The sequence below is a fragment of the Petaurus breviceps genome, unplaced genomic scaffold (genome assembly GCF_028583685.1).
Source record: "Petaurus breviceps papuanus isolate PSGF00001 unplaced genomic scaffold, PetGlider_PUasm1.0 90644, whole genome shotgun sequence".
In the NCBI taxonomy this organism is placed as follows: Eukaryota; Metazoa; Chordata; class Mammalia; order Diprotodontia; family Petauridae; genus Petaurus; species Petaurus breviceps.
Window position 1 is genome coordinate 3540683 of NW_027187298.1, and position 22213 is coordinate 3562895.

Below are 22213 nucleotides of genomic sequence, written 5' to 3' on the forward strand. Positions count from 1 at the left end.
CCAGTTAGAGATTTTATTTTTCCTAAAATATTAATCTACTGATGACCCAGGAAGTTCATAAAAAGTTTGAAGTGCAAGCTTTCCACATAATTCCTCCTGGGAACAAAGTTCAGAAGAAAGTTGTCTTGGATACCTGTGCATTTACAATGGCTGTTTTCCAGGCCTGGAATGTTCTCTCTCCTTAACTCCAATTCCTAGACTCACTGCCTTCCTTCAAGAAAGCTCTAGGAGAGAACGTTAGTACTCCCCTTGATAAGGATGGAAAAGGTCCTATTGGCCTTTATAACACATATATAGTTAAGACATTGCCACCTACTGTGTAGTATCTAACCACTCTTACTATCTGTGAGAACCTTTTCTCCCCACCCCAACCCCATCCCTCTCCTTTCCCTAAGATTGTCTTCAATTCATTCTGTATATATCTTGAATGTGCAATGTTATTTCCATATTGTCTCTCCTGTTAGAATGTACTTTTTTTTTGAGGATGGGAAGCATTTTTTCCTCCCTTTTTTGTATCCTCTACACTTATTACAATATCTGGCATATATTAATAAATTAATAGCTTTAAAATGCTTGTTGACAGATTGACTTTTCAACATTCCTTTCTTTTCTGGTTTTAATTACTCTTTCCCAGGTAGTCAGTTAGAGTGACTATACTACCAACAAGCTATTCACAGCAGCAACGGCAACTATGAATATGCTGGTATAGTTATGAATTATAAAATATAACAGATTCTCCATATAGAAGACAGGAGCAAAACATTTATTCAAACACCAGAAAGTCAAATCCCAACATCAGAAAATCGAATTCATCATAGCATCAAAGAAATCTATGCACAATAACACTGCAGAGAGCAACACCATCCCCAAACCTTCCTACAAACAAAAACTCACAAATCTAGCTGTTTCTTTGCCTGTGTCCTCTCTCTCCTTCCTCTGCACTAACTGCTCGGACTCCTAGTTTCCTCTGGGTTCTACTCCACCCATTCAGCAAGCTCCTCCCAATACAGGTTCCTTGTGATTACAGCAGGGCTTTTAAGGGGCAAGGGAAGAGCTTCAAAACAGGAAAGATCTTCAAATTAACTTAGGCCTATTAAGGCACAGGGAAGATCTTCAAATTACCATTACAGGGCCGAGAGATGCCCAGGGGTCATGATCTAGGCCTATCTTCTTCCAACAAGATTCTGTGCAATCTATACTTTTCCTTCTACCATTTCCCTTATTAAATACTATTCTGGCTATCAGGACCTGGCAAAACTGTGAGAAGCAGGTGAGGTTTTGTAATGGTAATAGGAATTTGAAGATTATCCCTGCCCCTTAATAAGCCTAAGGGAATTTGAAGACCTTCCCAGCTTTGAAAGTAAACTCTGCCCCCAATAGACTGAATATGATCACATGGAGTCTGTGGTGGGAGGAATTTGCTGAAGGATGCAGCAGAGCCCAAAGGAAGCTGGGATTTTGAGCTAGTTAGACTAGAAGAGAGAGCCAACACTCAGCCAAGGAGTTAGTCAGGCTCATAAGTAAAAGTTGTTTTTTTTGCCACCTGCTGTGACAGCTAGGCTTATATTGGTTTGTGGGAAGTCTAAAGGATTATGTGGCTCTCAGATATGTTGTGGTGCATTAACTTCTATGTTGCTATGATGGATTTGATTTCCTGGTGTTGGGATTTGGTTTTCTGATGTCTTAATAAATGTTTTGCTTCTGTCTTCTATATGGAGAGACTATTATATTTTGTGATTGAGCACTGTGAGAGAATATTTATAATCATGGTCTGTATATTTATCATGATCATGGGTACTGTGAATATTGCATTGGTGTTATAGGTTTATTTATGTATTTATGACCAAGAACAGAGTTATGTTCTGGGGCAAGGACCACTGTCCAGGGGCTTTGAAATGCCCCCATATACACAGTCTATAAGAAAGTTCAGTCCCAAAATTTACTACAAGAAATACCGATAAATGAGAAGTATGTGAAGAAAGGAAAATCATGCACATATTATTTTCTCTGATCATAAAGTTTGTGGAGAGGAAATGAAAGTTGGAAAGTAAAAATATCAATGAATATAATACTGATAAATATTGAATTAAATAAAATGAATATTAATCCAGTTCTACTTGAATATAACTGGTGTTGATTTTATTTTTTTTTTCATTACCTGCTACAGGCTGCTACATATGCCAGTAAATAACTGACAGGGATCCAAAAATGTACATAAAAGTTGGATATCTGATGTTTCATTGTTTCCACCTTAAGACAAAGCTGAGGAGGAAGTAAAGAGAAGAACAAATATCTCTATAAAGTTAGGCATGTGTTCTCTTTCCCTTGACCTTGTTACAATATGTCTCATAGATCCCCCCTCTCCCCATTCTTTTAAGAAGTGAATAGGCTTAAATGAGCTATCAGTTGAAGTTCTGTGATATAATATTCCATACATTATCAACCAATTAATCAATAAGCATCTGTTAAGAGCTTAGTATGTGTTAGGCACTATGCTAAGGGGGGGGAGGGGGAAGGGAAGGAAAGGAGAAAGGGATGAAAATTTTTTTTAAATGGCCCCAGTTCTCAAGATATTTACATTCTTATGGGAGAAACAACATATGCATAAATCAATACACACATGATAAGTAGTAGCTAAAAGATAAGGGCAGCTAGGTGGGACAATGGATTGAGTGCTGGGTCTGGGCCAGGAAAACTCATCTTACTAAGTTCAAATCTGGTCTTGGACACTTACTAGGTGTGCGAACCTGGGCAAGTCACATAACTCTGTCTCAGTTTCCTCATCTATAAAATGAACTGGATAAGGCAATGGGAGACCACTCCAGTATCTTTGCCAAGAAAACCTTAAATTAGGTCACAATGACAAGACTGAAAAATCACTGAACAATAACAGAAACCAAAAGGTGGAAGATAACCTTAAAGGGTAAGGTACTAACAGTTTAATTGACTTAGAATTGAATTTGAACTAGTTGTATTATAAAATTATCATGATCCATAAAAGATTATATGTCTAATTTTCCCTGGTTCCTAAAATGATTGAGGACAAATTATTTTTAAGATTTCAAAATCTGATTTGTTTTCTTTTTCTTTTCATTAGAAATATCAATAAACAAGAGATATAGATATGGATAAATAGAATGGGAGACAAGAAGACCTGGGTTCCAATTCTACCTCTGACATTAGCTGTGTGTCCATGGACAAGTCATTTATCCCCTCTAAGCCTCAGACTACCCCCCTTGGACTATAAATCAGAGATGGTCATGATCGGATGGAATTTTCATTCCAATGAAATCAGAGATCCTGAATGTACTAATATTGACTTATCAACAAACATGCCTTTGTGGGGAAAGTGCAGGAAATAACAGTTCACTGTGTACTTAATATCATTTTGTAGATAAGGTCTGAAAAAGAAAAAAACCTACCATGAAAAATTAGCATTATATTTGTTTTCCTTTAGAATGAAAATGCCCATGATTTCAAAATGTTAATGTAGCCTGAATATAATCTGAAAATGAATAGCTGTAAATACTATTTAGAAAGAAGATTCCAACTGTGGAACATTTTTATATGTTAGATTTTTAAAATAATATTTATATATTTTATAAATTTCATATACATGCAGAACTAGGTTACTCCACAAACAAAAAGGAAGCTTCTTTGCAGAGATCATGTCATACACATATGCATTTACATATACATACACATATACCTGCATGTATATGTGTGTTTTGCTTCTTTGTCATATTTAACTTTTTTGTATCTGTCACAACAAATATTTATATGACCCCAGGTAAGTTCCTTAACCTCTATTTGCCTCAGTTTCCTCATCTGTAAAATGGGGTTTTACCTCCCAGATTTGTTATGAGAATCAAATCAGATATTAACCATAAAGCACTTAGAAATGTTAGATATTATCATTATTATTTTTATTTCTAGGGCTGTATTGAACTGGGAGTTCATCTAATGCAAGCCCTTTATTTTTTCAAATGAAGAAACAGAAGCCCAGAAGGAAGAAATTTCTTGTTCAAGGTCACACAGCTAGTAAGTGAAGAGGCCAGGTTTCCAACTCATATCTTCTATCTTTTAATCCAGTGTTTTTGGGATTTCCCCCCACAATACCACACTTTATCTCTGGATTTATAATTTCACATCTTTTAGTTACAAACCCAAATATTTGGGGAGTCACAGATCAGAGCCTACTATAAATTTCCAATCAAGTATTAACACCATCTATTAAGTCTCACTTTATTCAGTTGTGCAGAAGAGGAAAACATATTCGCCAAAATCATTTAGCAGTACTCTGATATGTGATTTGCTAGATTAAGTGAGATTGAGCAATAAAATGGTAGGGAAAGCAAACAGTTCTCCTCTAATGTTTACTTCCTAAGTTTAAATGATCCTAATCTCCACATATGATTTGCCTTGGCATCAGAAACCAATTGAAGTCTGGAATTAATGTCATTGTTTTAGGCTTGAATGATTTAATCAGCAAACCCTCAATAACATAAAGTGCACATAGAGAACTGAGTAGGAAGTCAACAGTTATATGTGTATGTATGTATGTATGTATGTTTCAGACAAGCTTTTATGAACAATACACTAGCATCTGTCTGCTTCTTATTTTTTTAAATCTGTGCCAAAACAAAAGAAGGTTATCTATATTGTGAGCCTCAAGTTAGGGTGAAAAGGAGTGTTTAAAAAAAAGGAAGGAGGAAAGAAGGATGAAAAAGGGAAGAAAGAAATGGAGGAAGAAACAAAGAATGGAAAGAAGAAAAAGAAAGAAAGAGAAAAGGAAAGGAAACATTTTTTAGTTTTCTGAGAAAGTTTATGGGGGAAGTAGTGTAGGAGAGAGGAATCTTGGCATCTGTTTTCATCACTTTGGGAAACTCCTTTTCTATGGGAACTTCTTCCACGGATTCCACCATCGCAGCTAGGCAACTCATCTGCAACTGAGTCTTCAAGAGCTGTCCCAAGCAATGAGGAGAGAGATGACTTGCCTGTAGTCACATACCAAGTATGCACTTGTGTTCAGACTCAAAACCAAATTTTCCTTATTCCAAGGGAGGTCCTCTATGCACTAAGCCATGTTAATTCAGCTAGCTTCAATTTTTGGCCAGTACTAACTCATATTTGAATAGTGTTTTCCCCACACTAACTCTGTGAGGTGGACAGGACAATCATTATTATGCCTGGTTTAGTATAGAAGAAGAAATGGTGGCTCAGATAACTGCAATGACCTGTGCAGGGTCACAAAGTTAGGAATTAGAAGTAGTGGACTCTGAATTCAATGCTCTTTCCATTCTATACTGGTACTCAAATATTCAAATTTAATCTGGGAAGCCTGAAACTGATGCAGACCTCAAACCACTATTCATATTTGGGTTCCTAAGGATCTGTCTGACAAATCTAAGATAAAGTTTGGAACATGTCCCTTCTCTATTTAAGAGCAAGAAATTGAAAGGGAACAATAAGAAAGGCCAATAACACTTCTGTAAGATACCAGTGGAGTTAGGCAGTTTCCTATCCAACCATGAAGAAAATAGCTGATAAAGGACACAGTCACAATAAAAGCTCCCATTTTTATAGTGCTTTAAGGTTGATGAAGCATTTTCCTTGAAATGATGATGATGATAGCTGACACAAATACAGCACTTTTAGATTTGCAAAGCACTTTACATAATTATCTCATCTGAGACTCACAATAATTCTTTGAGGTAGGTTTTTGATTTGTTTTGTTTTGGACTGGGCCAATGATTTAATTGATATGGCAAATTCTTAATGAGGGGTTCCTTCATCAGAGCAGATAGTTGTGTGGCCCTGGTCAAATCACTTAAGCTCTGTTTGCCTCAGTTTCCTCAACTGCAAAATGGAGATAACAGTAGCATTCATGATTGTTGTAACAATCAAATGAGATATTTGTCAAGTGCTTAACACAGAGCCGGATACATATTAAGCACTGTATTTTGTTTTTCATTCACATCCAACTCTCAGTGGCTTCCTTGGCAAAGGTACTGGTCTGGTTTGCCATTTCTTTCTCCAACAGATTAAGGCAAACTCAAGACTTGCCCAGGGTCACACAGCTAGTCTGAAGCTGAATTTGAACCTGTCTTCCTGACTCCAGGCCACATGCTCTATCCATTTAAATCACCTAGTTGCCTCTAAATTCTATAGAAAATATTAACTATCATCATCATTCATCACCATCATTATCATCATCATCATCATCATCTAAAAAGTTTCCCAGATCACTGAAAGGACAATTTGCCCAGTGTGACAAAACTGGTATGTTGCAGAGGTAAGATTAAAACCCATGTCTTTCTGGCTCTGAAGCTTACTCTCTACTCCCACATGACACTGCTTCTACCTAGAAATAGGTATTACAAATACTATCATCCCCATCCTACAACATAAAAAAATAGGTATTATCATCATCATTTGCAGAAAAGGAAACAGAGACTCTGAAAAGTGAAGCAACTTTTTTAGGATCCCACTTCCAATAAGTATCAGATGGGATTTGAACTCAGTTCTCCTGTCTCTCAATCAAGCTTTCCTTCCATGTTGCTTGGGACCTTGGGATTGAGGTCATTAAGAGCAGATGTGACTCTGGATCTGTACAGAGCTAAAAAATACTGGTTTGGAGTAGAGTGATGGAATTTTAGAGGTGTTAGCCAAGACTTTTGTTTGCCCTTAATTATCCCTGACTTGCTAATTACACATTAGTTGATTGTAGAATTTGAATCTGGGACTTCCTAATTCCTTTTTAAACTCCTTTTCTCCCCTGCAATACAATGAAACCAAGAGTTACTCAGAACTATGTGCAAGGCCCTGTAGTCCTGGGTGCTGGGACTACAAAGGAAAATGAAATAACAGTGCCTTTAAGCAGTTTACATTTAATGACCAACACTTATAATACATTGATTAGCTATTGTTTCATGTATGCATTTGGCTTTGAGACAATGATTATGGAGAATCACAGCAGTGCTGGTCTGAGACTATGAAAGGTCTCTGTGCAACTTGCTTTACAGAGTAATGGCCAAGCCCTGAGAAAAGTCAGGTTTTTAATAAAGGTTTCTATATGGTAATGAAAACAGGAGTCAATTGCATCCATATTTATTAGATTTTAAAATTTGAAATTGTGCCAAAATTCAACTGCAGGCACCATACATCTAAAATGTCAAGTTTTTCATTCTGAGATTTTAAAAGAATCATTCATTTCAATGAAATAGCAAACTATTTGGTAAATCCAATACCTTGCTGGGAAATTTTGGGACAATCTCTCAATCTCTTTGAACCTCTTCTCACTGATACTACTACTTCTACTACTACTACTACTACTACTACTACTACTACTACTACTACTACTAATACTTTATTATTTAAAATAATACTTAACATTTATATCATTCTTTAAGATTTTCATTGAGCTTTAAAAATTTAATCTAATTTTATCTTCACATTAACCTTGGGAATTAGGTGCAATTATCATCCTCATTTTACAGATGAGGAGACTGAGGCATATTAAGTTTAAATGACTTCCCCAGGGTCACTTTTAAGTGTGTGAAGCAGAATTTTAACTCAGGTCTTCCTGACTCAAGATCTAGCATGCTAGTTAAATAAGGAGGTTGGACTAGACAGGCCCATACATTTAGAATTTCAGAGGGATCTTAAAAAGGTCATCTGTATAGACTCATTCATCTAGAGCAAAATAGGGCTCCTAGAGGATTTTTAGTCTAACATCATCATTTTATTTGGTTCTTAAATTAAATTCTTTTAATTAATGAAAACCTTGAGAAAAAAAGAAAAAATATATTAGCAATTATATGATCAAGCAAAATACAATCCCATGTTAGCAATGTCCAAATGTGTGTGCAACACATACATATATGTATGTACATATGCGCATACATGCATATGTAAAATGTAATATATAATATATGTACACATATACCTATATATATTTACACATATATGTCTCATTATCACTTAGAATCTATCATTTCTCTGTCAAGAAGTGGCCAGCATTTTTATCAGGAGGCTTCTGGAATTGTGGTTGATCATTCCATTGACTGGGGTTATTTAGTCTTTCAAAATTGTTTTTACAATATTCTTACTGTAAAAATTATCCTTCTGGATCTGCTTACTTGACTCTTGATCAGCTTATACAAGTCTTCCTAGGTTTCTCTGAGACCATTTTCTTCCATATCACAGAACAAAAGCATTACATCAAGTTTATATACCACAATTTGTTCAGCCATTCTCCAACTGACGGGTACCCCCTTAAGTTTCCAGGTATTTTTGCCACCAGAAAAAGAGCTATTATGAATATTTGCAGCACATATGAGTCCTTTCCTCATTCTTTGATTTCTTTGGATTTTAGACTAAGTAGTGATATTACTGAGTCAAAAGATATGCACAGTGTAATAACTTTTAGGGCATAGTTCTGAATTGCTTTCCAGAATGGTTGGACCAATCCACAGCTTTACTAATGATGCATTGATGTATCTGTTTTCCCACAGACCTTCCAGTATCTGCCATTTTCCTCTTTTTTTCTCAACTCTGACAATCTGATGGGTATGAGATTAAACTTCAGAGTTGTTTTAATTTGCATTTAAATGATTATTAGTGATTTAGAACACTCTTTAAAATATGAATGTAGTTTTAATATATTCTTCCTTTTAAAATTAGTAATAATAATTAGCATTTATGTAAAGCCTACTGTGTGCCAGACACTGTGCTAAGCACTTTACATGTATTACCTCATTTGATCCTCAATATAACCCTACAGGGTAGGTGATATTATCCCCATTTTAAAGTTGAAAAAAAAAATGGAGGCAACGGTTAAGTGACTTGTCCAAGGTCTCATAGCTAGGTGTCTGAGATAAGATTTGAATTCATCTCTTACTGACTACAGGCCCATTCTCTGTCCATTTATAATTGCAACCTCCTACAGATGAGGAAACTAAGACCTTGAAAGGGAAAGCAACTTACCCAAGGCCCTGTAGGTAATATTGACAAAACTGGGATTTCAACTTAGGTCTGCTGTCAAACCCAATGATTGATAATAACAATAATGACAATGATAATAAAAATAATAATAACAGCTAGCTTTTATATAGCCCTTTAAGATCTTTACTTAAACCCTTGAAGTCCACACACTTCACAAAGTATCTCAAAGTTTGCAAAGCACTTTACTAACCTTATTCTATTAAATCCTTGTCACCATCCCTCTTGAGTGAGGTCCTACAGGTATTATTATCCCTATTTTACAGATGAGAAAACTGAGGCTCAGGGCATAATGCAATTTGCCCAGGGTCATGCAGTGAGTTTTAAAGGTGGCATCTGAACCAGGTTTTCCTGATTCCAGCATGCTCTCTACTATGCCATGATGCCTTGATAAGGTACCTTCTAGCTTAAAAATTCCGATTTTATGATTCTCCTGCTACCAAAAGCAAAAAGTAATAACCCATCCATTATAGGCTATGAAAACAACAAAAAAGCATTTAATACTGTCCCCAGAAGACTAACTCCCTCAGCCTTTTAATGGACACAGAATTTTTAGAGGCCCATTTTAACCTTCCTTAAAAATAGGTCTTTGAAATGAAAACACTGTGTGACCCATGACCACTCGGCACAAACATACAGCATTAATAAGGATGACTGCATATCTGGTGGATTTATACAATCATGTAGTCATAAAACCAGTTATAAATTTTGATGGTGATTATGAAAGATTACTCTGAATCTTATGCCCTCACAGGATAATTAGTATTGAAGGGGCTTTCTGGCTTGGCAGGTTTGCTGTTGCAGATTTAATTTGTAGGCAGTTTTCTGAAACAAAAAAGCAGGCATAAATTGAAAATCCATAAATTTATTCAAAGGTAATGAAGTGGGGCTGCTTCTAATTAGCAAAGAAAAAAACTGCAGAAACTAGATGACTTCCTTGGCCTCAAACAATTATTTGGAATCCACTTTATGACATTTTATTTAAACTTGTTCGAACCTTTCACATGTCCATATGAAGAATGAAAATGTATTTCCTAAACCTTTTCTTTGACAAAAGCATGATTTAAGGCCTGATTTTTGTGTGGTATGATGACCTTAGGTTCTCAAAGTTTATTCACGAGCAGAATGAAAGCTCTGGGAGGTCCCATCAGGCTATAAACACTTTTGAGTGTGAACCTCATGACTGACTGTCTTCAATCTAAAAGATAAGATTAGAAAAGTATGACATTATTCACCAAAAGGTTGGTCATCAGCACTATACTGATCTAAGGAATGAACCAAAAAAAGGGACAAAATGGCCTTCAGGCCTGTGTAGCCCCCTTCCATTTCTCCAGTGATACCAATGGAGCAGAAGAAAAGGATTGAGAGGGTATTAAGAAGCAAAATAGTCCTTAGGCCATCTGCAAACATTAGTTTAACTTCTAATATGCATGAGCTATAGTATTTACCTAATAATCAACAAGGTGACATGATCCTGTAGGGACTAAACTACAGAATATTCACAAACCCCAACACAAAGATGGATGGATGTCTCATAGCATCTCCTTAGAGAGGAGCAGAATATGTTGGCTTCATCCTGTGCCCAGAGAAAATTAGAAACATGGACACTTAGTCATTTTGTCTCACATTAATCATGATAAATATCACAAAATGTATCACTATGAAAACACTGTAGTTTATAAACCAATTTCCATTTCAGAAAATAAATAAAAAAGAGAATTATGCAATAAATGTGACACAATCCTCCAAATTGTCAACACGTACCTAGGATTTGGTGTCTTCAATGCAAAAGTGCTCCCAAAAGGAGACAGAAAGTCATTCTGCTTCCATAGTCATCTCTCACATCTTTCCCTTCCTCTATACTCACACAATTGCCCTAGTTTGAGTACTCATCACCTCACCTGGACGGTTGTAATGGCCTTCGAAGTGATCCCTCTTCACCTCACCATCAGTAATTCATTCTCTATGTTGAGCTTCCAGAATAATTTTGTTACAGTCAAGAGACACCCATGTCACTCAATTGCCCCCAAATATTCAGTGGTTCCCTATTGCCGTTAGGATAAAATAAAAGCAACCTTCTGTAAGCATTTAAAACACTCCCTGATCTGTCTTCAACACATCTTTCAAATCGTATTTAATACTATTCCATTTTATATATTTCATAGTCTAGTTTAATTTGTAGTACTGGCTGATCCCTAAAATTGGTATTCTCTCTTCTGCCTCTGGGTTTTATATAAGCCATTCCCTATGACTTAAATACAGTCACTCTCTTCTCTGTCATTCAGAATACTTATCTCCCTTTAAGACTTTAGCTCAGTTATTACCTCTTCATGAAGCCTTCCCCAATAAACCAGACAGTTACACTCTCTCTATTGACCCTTTATTTTCTTCCTTTTAACCTATTCATTTATAGACACGTTGTATCCCACCTCATTCCCACCTGAATGTAAAATATGAGATTCTTAAGGGCAAAGACTTACTCAATTCTTTTTGTATCCCCAAGGCCAAGCATAGTGTCTTGTACCTACTAGTTGCTTAATAAATATTTATTAGATAAATGTTTATGGAATAGGATAGAATGGAATCGGTAATTATGGATCAGATTTTTAAAAAATAAAGCCAAAACTTTATAGATTGCTTAACCAATGTAATGATATCATGTAAATTTTCTTCAAGAAAAAAGTTGTAAGGAATCATATAGGGCAAACATCTAATGACATTGCGAAAGTGAAATGTATTTTTCATAATGAATAGGAAATGACTCATTACAAGTGAAGATGGAGAAGAGAACCTGGACCTAACCCACTACTCATAGAATAAATCTGTGCTGAGAGTGACATAAGACACAAGAGAATGATTTTCAACCCATTTCAATGACAGGAGGATTTCAAAAGGGTGGAAATGATCATAACATATTTCTTTTTTTTTCATAGTATATATATATATTTTTTTAAAGCAATTGGGGTTAAGTAACTTGCTCAACGTTACACAGCCAGTTATTTTGTGTGGGTGCCAAGTATCTGAGGCCGGAACCGATCCTGGGTCTCCCAATGCTGGGGCCAGCGCTCTTACTCACTGCACCACCTAGCCGCCCCTCATAGTATATTTCTAATAAAAATTGTATAAGGCAATTTTCCATGTCTTTAAAATATCCATGAAAATGGCCTCTGTATAGAACATTACAGGTTTTTAAATACACTTTTTTTGCAACCCAAAACTTTATAGTCACACAACAAAGAGGTGCAAAGAAAATAAGATCCAACTCTGTCTACTACTGAGTTTCTTTTTTTTCTTTTTTTCCATTTTATTTTTTTTTAATGCTTTATTAACTTCTGGTTTACATCATTCATTTCCGCCAGATTTTGAGTTACAAATTTTCTCCCCGTTTTTCCCTTACCCACCGCCCCAAAATAGTGGTCCCACAGGATATCCCCTCCTCCAATCTGCTCTCTCTCATATCTTCTCCCATATCCCCTTGGACTTTTCCAGTAGGGCATGGTGGATCTCTATGCCCCAGTGCCTGTATATCTTATTTCCCAATTACATGTAAAATAGTATTAATAATAGTACATATATATATATATAAAATGTAAATGTATATATACTTTATTTTGAAGCTTTGAATTCCAGATTCATTCCCTTCCTGCCTTGTTACCCACCCTTACTGGGAAGATAAGCAATTCAGTGTAGGTTGTACATGTGTAGCTACTACTGAGTTTCAAAAAGCATTTGGCTCAATAGGATAAAAGTCCATTTGAAAGGCTCTTCTCAAACAAGCTATGTCTCACATATAAATTCAAATAAAATAAGATTCTAAGAGGGAAACAAGGAGATCATTTGGTTTAATGACTTGTTGACTATTATTGTTAAAAAAAAAAGTATATTAGGGGCAGGGGTGTGAAATGATGCTCTAAGGCATTTGTCAGTTTCATGAAAGTTGTCCTGTGAAGTGTATGGATAAGCAACAAATTCTCTACATCTCAAGATATTCTTATTGACACATTATATTTATAATGATGTGAATCGCTATTATACTATAATATATATACTATATATATAATATATATATACTATAACTTCCTCAGTAAAATTCATAGTTGTCCAAAGAACTCAGTTTAGCCATCCTTACTGGGAAAAAAAAGGTAAAGAGAAAAGTAAGCTAATGCAAAATGTATATATGTATGTATATCATATTCATATTTTAATTTCAGGCACACACATATACATTTACATCTCTCTCTCCCCAGGGTAGACAGTTACACTGAGTTCTCAAAAAATTATAGCTTAGGATCTCTGTCATATGTGTGCTTGTATGCATATAGAAGTATGTGCATATACAGCTCTATAATACAAATATACAGATATAGAGAAACATTTATGTGCATATACATATAAATGTGTGTATACATAATTGTATGTCTATATACATCTGTATATGTATACATATATGTCTATCAAGAACTGAAGTTTCATCTGTTGATGTCTATCACAATTCATCTTCACTCTATAGTCTTAAAGAGTTGCCTGTGACACTGAGAAGTTAAAGGACTTATCCACATTAATAAAGCTCATAGATATCACCACTCCTACACACACAGATATGAATATAGATACATGTCAACTATATCTACATCTATGTGTGTATGTATAAGTATCTTTGCTAGATAGATCTATAAAGATATGTATCAATAGATCTAGATAAATAGATGCAGAAAGACTTTGTCTAGAAAAATTATTAGGTCTAGAATTTAAAAGGAAGAGATCAGAGTTGTCAAATTTGGAAAATACTGAATGGCATTTTCAATGATCCTAAAACATCATTTCTTTAACATTGTATTCTCTTGGTAATGCTACTTGGCAGCAAATCACGGAACTCCACATTTGCTTAGAAAGCGTACAAGTGTAGATGACCCAAAGGACAATATAATGATGCACAGAAGGTGTAGATAGAGTATAGTATATTATAAATCACGGCTGATATGTGAGAAGTGGCAAAACATCTCCATCAAGGATATGAATGATGAGAAAAGCATATGGTGATAAAAAGTATCAAATATTAGAGACAATGAGTAGACAGCCTGAGTATAGTAATTTCTGCTATAATGCTAGTTCTGAAAATGCTAATTTGTTCTAACATAACTGAAACATTAGGGAATAATTTTCTGTTTGCTTATGCATAATTTCATCCGGAGAAACAGCAAAATGCAGAAAACAGCACTTCACAATAACTTACAAGTTGAAATAGTTCTGGCACCCACGTTCATAGGGAGGTCTTTTTTCAAGGTAAAGTGTCATATTTCTTTATATGTCCTAAGGCAATATGACATGAAGGTGGTCTGGTTTACACCTACCTGCTCCATACCAACCACTTCACCCCCTCACTTAAAAAAATTGTTTTTAATTTATTGAATAAAACAAGTATTTCCACAAAATGATATATTAATAATATTAATATATAATAAATATAATATTAACATAATAAAATAAAAAAGATGGTTGCCCATGAAACTGCAAATCTATTATGTACAACTTGCTATTTTTAAGAAATATATAATAGTTACCGTGTATATTTTTTCCCTTTTTTCTTCCCTCCCCCAACCCTAGAAATGCTACCAGTAGGCACAAATATGTATGTATGTGTGTGTACATATGTAAAATAATTCTATACATACTTCTATACTTGTCAGTTCTTTCTTTGGATGCAGATAGCATCTTCCTTTATATGTCCTTTGTAGTTAATTTGGGTATTTATCATAATCAAAATTTGCTCAATAATAGTCAAATATTTGCTCAATGTTGTTCTTAAAACATTATTGTTGTTACTGTACACAATGTTCTCTTGGTTCTACTCATTTCACTCTTCATTATTTTGTGCAAGTCTATCCATGTTTATCTTTACCCCCTCATGTTCTTTTGACCTACCACCACAAGCCTTAACCTGGCCACATCTAAGAGATAAAGCCCAAGGAAGCACCCTCTCAAAAGTCAGCTTTGCCAATCAGGTCTCATTGTAACCAGGGAACATGATAAGCATCCCAAGGTCTCTAGTATTCATTGTTGTATTTTATATATTTCTAAACCATTTAACATATATAAAACTATGCTATCACTTTTAATAGGCTCCTAACTTTTATTTTTACTGTGTCACTGATGAAGTTTTTGAGTGTTGTACCTGCAACCCCATTTCCCCATAAGCCTTGTGGTTTTATTTTGTGATTTTGAATTCATAATTTTTAGGTATGTATAAGTTCACTTATAGCAGCACTGACTATACTACTCTGGTCTCTTCAGAATACTAACAGAACTAAGGGAAGGCTTTCAAAGCATGGGGTTTTCAAAACATAGATTTTCTAAGGGAAGTTTCTAGAAATCAATAAGCATTTATTATTATGGCTACTATGTGCCATGCACTGTACTAAGTACTAGTGATACAAAAAGAGGCAAAAGACAATTCCTGCCCTCAAGAAACTTATAGTCAAATTAATAAAAAAAAAAAAAAAGCAAATGTACAAACAAGCCAAATAAAGGATAAATAGGAAAAAAAACTTAACAGAAGAAGGCCCTAGAATTCACAGGGTTTGGGAAATGCTTTCTGTAGAAGACAGAATTTTAGTTGGGACATGAAGGAAGTCAGGAGGCAGAGATGGGGAGGGAGAAATTTCCATAGAAAATGCTCATAGTCAAGAGATGATGTGCCGTGTTCTTGGAACAGCAAGGAGATCAATATCATTGAAGTACAAGTGGGGCAGAGGTAGGGTGTAAGAAGACTGGAAAAAGCGGGGTTGGAAGGGAATGGTCAATAATAGTCTACAAACATTTATTTAATACCTTCCTTTTGTCTGAGACTGTGTGCTAGGGATGCAAATACAAAAAAGAATGATGGTCCCTGCCCTCAAGGAGCTCACAAGCTAAGAGGCAAGAGAGGAAACAACATATCAAAAGAAAGCTGAAAAGCTGGGGGTAGGAGGGAAGGTATCCAGTGAGAGGAAATGGTGGAGAAGTCCAGGAAGTACAAAATGAATGTTTGCCAGAGAATTCAAGCTCAAAATGAGTGCAGTTGAGTGGGAATTGAAATGTCTGAGGAAAGGTTAGATAGGAAGGTTATGAATGGCATTGAATGCCAAGGAAAAGATTCTGATGAGGTAACAGGAGAATTGGTTCAATAGAAAGAGTACTGATCCTAATGTTAGAAAAACTAGGTTCAATTCTCACTTCTGAAACAGTTCCTGTATGATCTCAAGACAATCATTTAATCTTTTTTTTTCTTTATTTATAAAATGAAGGGGTTGGATAAGAAGATTTCTAGGATCCCTTCTTAGGTCTATGATCTTATGAACACCATTACTACAATTTATTTACATACATTAAGATTAAAACTCAGCAAGAATGGAAAAGGAACACATATCTGAACAAAGTTGGGTATGAATTATTCTTTCCTTGACCTTGTTAGAAAATAGCTCTCACATCTAATCCCTTATAACTTCCATTAAGTAGTAAGGCAGCATTGATTGTAGCCAGTTTAAATTCAGCCATACGACAAGGTATTGTATCATGTCTAATACCAGCCCTGTTTTCTTTCATATTTTACCTAATATTTTGTCATTTTCTTCCAGACGAGTCATAAAATAACCCATTTTTCTTATCTTCCTTGGATCCTTAGAGTAAATTAAAACAAAGTTTTCTGAAATTTTCAAACAGCTGATTTGGGTTTAATTATTTTTCTTCTTTTTTCCATTTTCCCCACTATGGTACTTGACAAATATGCTTTTGGAAAAGGGGAAGAAAAAAAGCTCAGTTCACATGTGTCCAAAACCTTCAACTCTTCATGAAAAGAATGGGCATGTTTATAGACTGAGGCCTCTAAGGAGGTACTGGTGTAAGATATGTTTGAATATATGACTGCTATTGGAAAACCATGCAACTTGGCTATATACAGGGAGGGAGAAATCTAAGCATTGGCATTGTGAGCAAATGTAGTTGTTTTGTTAGAATTCTCCAAAGAAACTCTTTTTTTCCCCTATGCCCCCATTTACAAAGAGGCAAATGATTAAATTTGCTTCACTGAATTAAACGTATACAGCTTCCTGCTGGGTGCTGGGGAGCACTTGTGGAACACCACCTGGATGGCAGCTGCTCTTTTCTGCCAGTCCTGAATCTCATTAAGCTCCATCAGCCTCATGACACACTGTAGGAAATTGGGAGTTGGGATGGAGCAACTCTGAGTTGTTGTGAAGTGGGAGAAGACAAAGGGCCATGCTCCGTATGGTGGCAAAACACCCTCCTTATTTGAATAAGGATTTTTCTGGCTAATATAGTATAAAAACAGACTGTGGGGAGCTACCCTTTTTGAGAGAGACAGAGATTAAAAAAAAAACAGGTCCATATCTTCTTTCTGACCTGAAGTTCATCTCAACTGAGGGGATGTTTTGATATCTGTACATAGCATCTATCCTGTTATGAACAGAGACAGTACAGATAAATATGATTACCTTCAAACAGCTAAGAAAAGGTGATTTAGAAATATTAAGCAGGGCAGCTAGGTGGTGCAGTGAATAGAACACCGTCCCTAGAGTCAGGAGGACCTGAGTTCAAATCTGACCTCAGACACTTAACACTTACTAGCTATGTGACTTTGGACAAGTCACTTAACCCCAACTGCCCTGCCCTCCTCCCTCCAAAAAAAAGCAAAAAAAAAAAGAAATATTAAGCAAAATATTATTTTGCCTCCCCCTTTAGGAAGCTTGAAAAACCTTCATGATGTACACTGAATAATAGGGCTGCACTATTTCCCCATGTATTCTTTTAGCATCCTGTGGTTATAAGGGTAACACTAATTCCATTAAGAATATTTTATATGACATGAGCCTTAGAAGTATTCCTAGAATCCTCTTCAATAACCTTTATTCAAACAAGACTCTGACCCAGATTCTGAGAAGTGATGATTGAATGTGTTAACAAAAGATAGCTGAATTGCACATGGTGGGCTCAAGCAGGCTGAACCACATTGGAAATGAGGAATTATACAAAAGTGGCATAAAGAATATCACCAGACAAAAAAAAGATGGGCTGATCATAGAGCTAGAGTGAGGGATAACCAATGGACTGCCTGAATGGTCCTTTGGTATCTAAGCAATCTGAAGAGAGTAAGAAGAAGGACTATAAGACACTGGGTGGAACTTGTACAGGACAAATGTCACATAGGATTGAAAGGCCTGGACGGATTTCAATGTGCATTATTTGAAGGAATAGTTCAATGAGGAGATCATAAATCCTTTGTAGTACCAGACTAACTCTGAGAGGTCAAATTTTCAAAGAAATTTGCTGATGAAGATGATGCAATTGACAATTCCAGATTATTTGAGGTATGTTTCATGGAAATTTGGAACTGTTACGTGGTTTACTACTTATAACCTCAGTTTACCAGAGATCAAGTAACTAGAAGTCTCAAGCAACCAGTAAAAAAAAAGCAATTCACAATAAAACACACTTATTGGGGATTTCACTTAATTAAATCACTATATTGTCAGTTTTTAGAAAGTAGGGATTGTTTTATTCTTTGTAGGTCCTAGAGTAACTAGCAAAGAGCCTTATAAATAATAGGTACTTAATAAAATATCAGGAAGTGCAGCTAGGCAGTACAGTGGATAAAGTATCAGGTCTGGAGTCAGGAAGACCTGAATTCAAATATAGCCTCAGACACTAATTAGCTGTATGAACCTGGGCAAGTCACAGTCCTTTTTGCCTCACCTCCCTCACCTGTAAAATGAAATGGAGAAAGAAATGGCAAACTACTCCAGTATTTTTGCCAAAAAAAACTACAAATGGTGTGATGTGAGTGAAATGACTGGATGACAAAAAAAGGAAGGAAAAACAAAGGAAGAGAAAGAAGAGGAGAGGAAAAGAGAAGGGAGAAGAGAGGAGAGGAAAAGAGAAGGGAAAAGAGAGGAGAGGTGAGAAGAGGAGGGAGAGGACAGGACAGGACAGGAGAGGATAGGAGAGGAGAGAAGACGACAGGAGAGGAGAGGACAGGACAGGAGAGGAAAAACTTCTAGTTTGCTTGGACTTGGTACCCATTCAACCCTATATCCCCCATACTTTATGCAGTTACACTCAAAGTACTATACCATGGGAACTGATGTTCATAGTTATCTATATGCATATAAACTCTGAGAGGAGTATTGTTTTTGACCACATTTGACCTGCAATTTACACACTCCTGTTGTTCAGAGTCATTCTGATATGGGGCTAGAGCCAACATACTTGGGAGTCAGGAGATGTGGGTTCTATTGGCAAAAGAATCTGTTTCTCTGGGCTTGTTTCTTCATCTGTAAAATGAAGAATACCAGTATCTCTAGTCTAGAATCCCTTTTCGCCCAAGCATTCTAGTATCCTGATGTTCTGCTAGTTTCTCAGTCATCAAAAATTTGTGTAAGAGTTCATCAGGTCCCTACTGTGCTCAGCTCTAGATTTGTTGTGTTCACCCTACTGTACTAAGTGAAGCATGAATATGAGCACCTGAATAAAGATTTTTCACAACAGAATTACTGAAATCTGGAGATTTTTTCACACTCTTCCAGGTAATTTTTAACTTATCCTTTTAAGACCTTAGTACTGAATTTTACATGTTAACTGATATGGACATGATTGATTCCTTTCATTTAAAACAAAACAACTGGGTTCAGTTATCTCACACCAGTAACAGACAAAACTATAACCAAAGCCTTCTTAGATTAAACATAGAACTAAATTATATTAAATATAGTTCACCAGATAGCATACATCAAATATAAGTTGTTCTTTCCAATATCTTTGGAATCAAAAGGGTTATAAAATATTTTGGACTGTGATCTGTGACATTTCTTAAATTTCTGATGTAGATTAGAAATGTGACATTATAGCCCACAGCCCTTCCACTAAATACACCAAAGCACTTGACAAACATAAACTCACTTATCCTTATATGCCTCCTGCTTATAGATGAATAGATTGCAAATACTTTAATCCCATTTTAGACATTTGAATTGAAGGCTGCCTTGCTACCATGTGAATCACATAGAGTATAAACTTCACTGGTTGCTCTGTCAAGTATCAGTCAGAATTAGTTTTTAATTAAAGTTTAAAAATTGGGCTATCGAACCAAGTGAAAAGAGTGGAAACAGCACATGAGCCTATAAGCATTGGAAGGGCTAATGCAGGCTGTGGGTGAGAGGCAGTTCTCAGAATCCTGTGGAAGGGGCTTCAGTGGCAGGAGAAATGCACAGTCTTATTATAAAGACTGTAAGACTCCTACATATGACTACATTACAGGTATAGAATCTTTATCTCTAGGTGGTTTTAATAAGGATAGCTTTCATTTACATAGTACTTTAAAGTTTTCAAAGAGCTTTACAAATATTTTATTACTTTATCCCAACAACAACACTGGGAGGTAAGTGCTATTATTATCCCTATTTTACAAATGAGGAAATTGAGGCAGACAGCAAGGATAAGTGCCTGGTGTCACACATTAAGTGTCTGAGGAAAAATCTGAACTCAGGTCTTCCTAATTCCAAACTTAGTCCTCTATCCACTGTAACAGCTAGCCATGACTACTTGGGTTTATAACCCTGACCTAAGAATTATTACCAGAATTTAAAGAAAACCTTAAAAGGATATTATTTTTTAAAAGTATCTTATTTGTTTTTCTCTGAGAATATTTTGGGATGCATAAAGTGGAGTGGGAGTGGTGGGGTTGGTTTGGTTGGCAAAAATTTTTCAAGAGCCAGTAAATGTCCATATTTATTTACAGAAGTAAGTTATGGGGTGGCTAGGTGGCACAGTGAATACAGCACCGGCCCTAGAGTCAGGAGGACCTGGGTTCAAGTCCAGCCTCAGACACTTAACACAACAAAAAACTAGCCTTGTGACCTTGGGCAAGTCGCTTAACCCCAATTGCCCTCCAAAAAAAAAAAGTAAGTTATAAGCAATTTTACCTAAAAGCAAGAGGAAAGGATGCTTTGAGGTTCCTCACAGTCTACAATGCTATAATGAATGAGACCATAGTGGTAGGTCTCTTATCATTCTGTGATTATAAGTGCATCAGCCTGTGTTTCGGTCTATAACATTTCATGAACTAACCCTCAAAAGAAAGTGGGAGGCCCACTAAGAACGAAACAACTCAATTTTCATCTTAAGCTGAAAGGAGATATCTTACATCAATGCCTATTCATGCTGTCACTCTAAACAGAAGTAGAAATTATTTTTCTTAAATTCACACATCTACAGCACCTCGAATTTTGCAAGACACTTAGCCCAGAACAACCTAATGACACTGGAGGCATCTATAAAGTTATCCCCATTTTTAGATGAAAGAACTGAGCCTCAAAAAAGTGTAGTGATTTCTCCACAGCCCTGCAGCTAGCAAGTATCAGCACCAGAATTCAGACCAGTTTCCAAATTGAGGGATTTTTTTCCCCTCTATGCCACACTCTTAAAATGGTATATTTCCAAGTGTGCCAATACCTTTTGGTTCACCTTTTCAGATTGTTTTCTGACCTCAGTCCCCTTTTCCATCCCCATGACCCCTCTATCTCCAAAAAGGTTACAATCCCCAAATACCTATGCCACCTTTTCATCTTTTGAATTCCCTATGAAGATCCCCTCGCATTGTCTGGACTCCTGTTTCAGTCCCTGCAGGGAGTCCTGGCATGTTCCCAGTGTTGCCATTCAGCGCCTCTCACTGCTGGCTCTTTCTGCATCCAAATGCTTCAATCCTCATGAAGCACCTGGCTCAGTTCCCACCTGCAGCACTGTATCCTGCAGCCTGAACACCTGCCTGTCCCTAACAGTATGAACAGGGTTCATCAGCCTTCAAGGAAGGGCATGGTGCTGCAGGGCAGGATGAAGGAGAGGGTGGTGCCGCAGGTGTCAGAGGCTAGGGGAGGAGGGAGGAGACAGCTGGCAGTGGGAAAGACATAAGGCAGGAGCTGCTTTCATAGAAGGAGTCCTTAGGGGTTTGTGGCTTAGGCAGGTGGTAGGGTAGTAATATGGGTGGGTCCTTATGTAAGATTGAGCAGAGTCAAGGGTAGACTGAAAAGCAGCTGAGCCCAAACAAAGTGTGTATATGTGAGGAGAGGAAATACAGAAGAGCTGGAAGAAAAGGGGCTGGTGGGCACAGGTAACACCTCTGAAACTGAGCCCAGATAATGGCAAAAGGAGTAGGTACCAAGTA

General features: G+C 36.4%; 1 non-coding gene across 1 annotated transcript; it reads left to right on the plus strand.

Moving 5' to 3' along the window:
• The first annotated feature begins 219 nt into the window (after window positions 1-219).
• Window positions 220-342, plus strand: LOC138143572 (U6atac minor spliceosomal RNA). The gene has a single exon (XR_011163729.1). It is a non-coding gene; the product is annotated as a U6atac minor spliceosomal RNA (small nuclear RNA).
• The last annotated feature ends 21871 nt before the right edge of the window (window positions 343-22213 follow it).